The sequence below is a fragment of the Psammomys obesus genome, unplaced genomic scaffold (genome assembly GCF_907164565.1).
Source record: "Psammomys obesus unplaced genomic scaffold, mPsaObe1.curated_primary_1811, whole genome shotgun sequence".
NCBI lineage: Eukaryota > Metazoa > Chordata > Mammalia > Rodentia > Muridae > Psammomys > Psammomys obesus.
In genome coordinates this window covers 10,736,773-10,742,772 of record NW_026596240.1, presented here as the reverse complement: position 1 = coordinate 10,742,772, position 6,000 = coordinate 10,736,773, and positions in this window count along the sequence as shown.

Here is a 6,000-nt window from a genome sequence, read left to right as displayed (position 1 = left end):
TATTTATTTATGTTATAATTACAGTTTATTTACTTTGTATCCCAGCTGTAGCCCCCTCCCTCATTCCCTCCAAAGCTCACCCTTCCTCCCTCATCTCCTCCCATGCCCTTCACCAAGTCCACTGTTAGGAGAGGTCCTCCTCCCCTTCCACCTGACCCTAGCCTATCAGGTCTCATCAGGTGTGGCTGCATTGTCTTCCTCTGTGGCCTGGTAAGGCTGCTCCACCCTCAGGGGATGGTGAGCAAAGAGCCACCATGAGTTCATGTCAGAGACAGTCCCTGTTCCCATTAATAGAGAACCCACTAGGATATCGGGATGCCGTGGGCTACATCTGAGCAGGGGTTCTATGTTATCTCCATGCATGGTCCTTGGTTGGAGTATCAGTCTCAGAAAAGACCCTGTGGCCAGATTTTTTGGATCTGTTGGTCTCCTTGTGGAGCTCCTGTCTCCTCTAGGTCTTTCTATCTCCCCCTTCTTTCAGAAGATTCACTGCACTCTGTCCAAAGTTTGACTATGAGTATCAGCATCTGCTCTGATATCCTGCTGGGTAAAATCTTTCAGAGGCCCCCTGTAATAGGCTTCTGTCCTGTTCCTCGTTTTATCACTCTTCAGATGTATGATATCTGTCCCATTTGCCTTTTTGATTGGGGATTGATCATCTTACCCAGGGTCCTCCTTCTTGCTTAGTTTCTTTAGGTGTACAGGTTTTAGTAAGTTTATCCTATATTATATGTCTAATATCCACTTATAAGTGAGTATATACCATGTGTGTCTTTCTGCTTCTGGGATAGCTCACTCAGGATGATCTTTTCTAGTTCGCACCATTTGCCTGCAAATGATTTCCTTGTTTTCGATTGCTGAGTAGTATTCCATTGTGTAAATGTACCACAATTTCTGTATGCATTCCTCAGTTGAGGGACATTTGGGTTGTTTCTAAATTCTCGCTATTACAAATAAAGCTGCCACAAACATGGTTGAACAAATGTCCTTGTTTTAAACTTGAGCATATTTTGTGGCTAAGATAAAAAACTCAAGTGACAATAATATGTTCTGGAGAGGATATGGAGAAAGGGGAACCCTCCTCCACTGTTGGTGGGAATGTAAACTTGTACATCCACCTTCGAAATCAATGTGGCACTTTCTCAGACAATTAGGAATAGTGCTACCTCAAGATCCAGCTATACCACTCCTAGGAGATTTTATTCCTAAGATAAGAGTGTGCTGTGTAGCACAAACTAAGCATCTCTGAAGTGCCTAGTTCCAACCAGTTATGTACACCTGTTCTTGGGGCCCCCTGCCCACTCCCAGAGGGGTATATAACCTTTGTTCTCTGGAATTAATGTTGAACTAGTCATAAGCTGTTCACTGGGTGTGTGATTCCTGTAAGTTCTTGAAAGCCATTCCAGGCACTCTTCTCATCTCCTGCCCCTCTTGACTTCCTGGGCTGCTGGGAGGCAGACCCCAGGCAGAAGGAGAACCAGACCAAACCACTATAGCATGTATGCAGAGGGCCTGGTGCAGGTCCATGCTGACTCTCTGGTGGCCACTTTCAGTCTCTGAGCCCCTAGGAGCCTTGCCTGGTGGATTCTGTGGGCCGTGTGCATGTTTATGTTTCCCTGGATTTCCTTAGTGTCTGCTGTTTGCCCCCTTTTCTTCTCTAATTTTGTTAATTTGGGTCTTCTTGTGCCTTTTGGTAATTTGTATAAGGGTTTGTGAATCTTAATGATTGTCTCAAAGAATTAACCCTTTGTTTCATTGATTCTTTATATTGGCTTATATTGTTTGTTTGTTTCTATTTTATTGACCTCAGCCCTTAGTTTGATTATTTCTTGCCATTTACTCCTTTTGAGGGTAATTTGAACTTTTTGTTCTAGAATTTTAAGGTGTGCTATTAAGTTTGCTAGTACTAGAGCTCTTGATTGTGTGTGTGTACGTGTGTAAGCACTTACTGTTACAAACTTGTCCCTTAGTACAGTCTTCATTTTCTTCCATAAGCTTGGGTATGGTGTTTTCATTCAATTATGGAAAGTCTTTGATTTCTGTCTTGACCCATTTTTCATTCAGTAGAGGCTTGTTCAGTTAAATTTTTGTTGTTGATATCTAACTTTAATCTGTGATGGTTAGATGAGATGGTGTTATTTTAACTTTATTGTATCTACTGAAACTTACTTTGTGTTGAGTATGCAAGAAAATTGAAGTAACACCCTGCATCCTTTTGTGTTTGGGTGAAATGTTCTGTAAATATTAGTTAGGTCCATTTGAGTTATACCTTCAGTTAGTTCTAGCATTTCTGTTCAGTTTTTGTCTGGATGACCTAGATGTCTCACAACAGAAGAATGAATAAAGAGAACATGGTACATTTACACAATGGAATATTACTCAGCCATTTAAAAATGGCACGAAATTTGCAGGCAAATGAATGGAACTGGAAAATAAGACATCCTCAGTGAGGCATTTCAGACCCAGAAAGATAAATATTCAGTATAACCATCATCAGAGAATCATTCTCCTGTAGCAAATGGAAACACATGTTGAGACCCCAGCCAGACATTACACAGAGTGAAAGAAATACTTATGCTATTGTTGTTCAAGGCTTGTTCAGTCTGCCTTCTTATAAAATCAAGGACCACTTGCCCACAGTAGCACCATGTCCTGTGGGATGGAGGGGCCTGCCCACATCAATCATCAATCAGGAAAGCTCATCACGGTCTAGCCATAGGCCAGTCTTGTGGGTGCGCATTTTCTCAATAGAAGTTTTTTCTTGCAAAATGACTGAAGCCTATACCAAGTTGTCATAAAACTAGCTGGGACAATGAGGTTGCCTCCTACTCAAGGAAGTGTTAATCATGAGATTTACAAGAGAAAAAAATCAATTCCACAATTTTGTGACAAATTTAAAGGAAACATTATTTAAATACTGACAAGAATGGGCTCTGGTAAGGACAACTCCCTGGAATTCCTAGCTGAGTTGTGACAAGACATGTTGTAGGGGCTATTTAAGGACAAATTTATTTGGCCACCATATTTTTCCATGAGGCATTCTTATTTTCCAAGAGTTACAGCTCCAGCATTCCAGGACGTTACCTGGCTCTTGGGTATGTGGGGTTCACAGGTGAACTTCAGGTCTTACAGGACCCAGCAACAGCAGAGCATGACAAGAGGAAGAATGGTGGGGAGGTGCCGGAGTTGAGTGAGCCATGCAGGGGATGTCTAGAGTTTCAGCTGTATAGCCAAAGAGACGGAACCTGGATGACTTGGTGTCCAGCCTGTGCCTCCCAACCAATTAGCAATAGTCCACAGAAGAATTTCCCCTGTGACCCCTGTTCTCACCCCTACCCTCTGTTTCAGGGCATTCGAGAACGTCCACACTGAAGATGAGCAGTAGGAGACTTCACAGAGAGGACCTGTGAACTTTGCTGCTAGAGTGGAAAATTATGACATTTAAATGAGTTTGTGATTAAAGTTGGAGCTTATAATGAACTTGTTGAAACTGAGAAGATTGCAAAATTACGGGATAGTACAACAGAATGAGTCAACCAACCTCCACTGAAAGTAAGAACTGGAGAGAGAAAACCATTTCATGTTTAGACTCTCACAGAACTGAGCCTTTCCAATAAATCAGTTGCACAAGAAAACAATAGTTATAAGCCTGTGGATTATAGACCCCTGGGGATAAGCAAGGGAGAGTCCTGGCTCCCATAACTCATTGCAAGAGGACAGAGGCAATACATCAAATATCCACATGCAGTAAAGAACATCTCACACATGCAGGTGAAATTCCTCCCTCAATGTATATTTATTGAGTCCACACGAATATAAAGAAAGTCATGTTTTCATATAAAAACATCACCAAGTTCTCAGCCTCATTTTATTTTGTATACTGTTCTGCATTACCTAACAACTGTTGGTCAGTGAGGGGACATGTGTTGGTGGTCCATACGATCATTGCAAAGCTGAAAAATTTATCTTGCTCAATGACAACATACCTGCCATGGCACAGCTCGATGAATTAGCTGTGTGGTGATGTAGTGGCAAACAAGCCTTTTGTTTTGGAGTTGTATAAGAGTATACCATGAAGAGAAGAAGACGGCTCATGCAGGAAAGCGGTTGTCATGTAAACATTAGGATCCAAGTTCAATTTCCAGAACCTATCTATAAGAATAACTGATGTGATGGATGAGTTGCATGCTTGTAATTTCAGTGCTTGGGGAAGCAGAGATGGGGCTTGCTTACTAGAGAGCTTATTCTAATAGTTAAGTTCCAGGCCAGTGTGAGACTGTGTCAAAAAACAAGGAAGCTGACATTTGTGGTTGTCCTCTAACCTCCACATGTGTGCACACACACACACACTCACACTCACATGTATCTATGATGCACATGTGCCTGCCCACACAGAAACACATGTACACATTTTATAATGATAATGAATGCTTGTTTTATTGGTTTATTATTCATGATAACATACTTTTAAAGAATAATTTTAGATATGTGTCTACTTATTAAAAAGGAGTTTGAGCAGAGGTACCCCACATGGGTAGACTATGCTGCTAACAGAACACAAGGGTTATTTATGAAAATCTCAGTGTCAGGCCTGGGATACTTCCTTATAACTTACACCCAAAAGAAACAACAGAAAAAGGCCATTGCCATTGCTCTCGGTTGCCTACCAGAACTAGACGGAAAATAAATGCTTAAGACGCCACACACTTGAATTGCAGGACGTAGAGAAATAAATCTTGAGCTGACTAGTACTCCATAGGTTACTTTTTTTTTTTAAGACATAAGATTGGTACGGAGTTGTGTTGCAGTAGGGTTGTGGGGAATTGGACTGATGGAATCAGGAGTAGATTTTGTTTTTTTTAAAGATTCCTCGTACGCGTGTATGGAAATTTCAAAGACTAGATACAGATTTTTTAAATTTTTATATTTTTATATTAATTACAGGTTATTTACTTTGTATCTCAGCTGTAGCCCCCTCCTTCATTCCCTCCCAATTCCACCCTCCCTCCCTCATCTCCTCCTTGCCCCTCTCCATGTCTACTGAAAGTGGAGGTCCTCCTCCCCTTTCACCTGACCCTAGTTTATCAGGTCTCATCAGGACTGGCTGCAGTGTCCTCCTCTGTGGCCAGCAAGGCTGCTCCTACCTTGGGAATGAGGTCAAAGAGCCAGCAATAGAGTTCATGTCAGAAATAGTCCCTGTTCCCCTTACTAGGGAACACACTTGGTTGGGTACTGAGCTCCCATGGGCTCCATCTGAGCAGGGGTTCTAGGTTATATCCATGCATGGTTCTTGGTTGGAGAATCAGTCTCAGAGAAGATGGCTGTGACTAGATTTATTTGGTCCTTGTGGAGCTCCTGTATACTCCAGGTCATACTATTACCCCCTTCTTCCATATGATTCCCTGCACTCTGGCCAAGGTTTGGTTATGAGTCTCAGCATCTGCTTTGATACACTGCTAGGTAGAGTCTTTCAGAGGGATTCTATGATAGGCTCCTGTCCTATTCCTTGTTTTCTCCTACTTCCAATGTCCATCCAAGTGAGGATTGATCAACTTACTCCGGAACCTCCTTCTTGTTTATCTTCTTTAGGTGTACAGATTTTAGTATGTTTATCCTATCTTATAGGCCTAGTATCCATCCACTTATAAATGAGTGTATACCATGTGTGTCTGCTTCTGGGCTACCTCACTCAGGATGACTAAGATCAAAATCTCAAGTGACAACACATGCTGGAGAGGTTGTGGAGAAAGGGGAACCCTCCTCCACTGCTGTTGGGAATGTAGACTTGTACAACCACTTTGGAAATCAATCTTGCATTTTCTCAGACAGTTAGGAATAGCACTTCCTCAAGATCCAGCTATACCACTCCTAGCCATATACCCAAAAGAGGCTCAAGTACACAAAAAGAACATTTGTTCCATCATAATTTGTAGCAGCTTTATTTGTAATAAGCCAGAACCTGGAAACAACCCAGATATCCCTCAACTGAGGAATGGATAC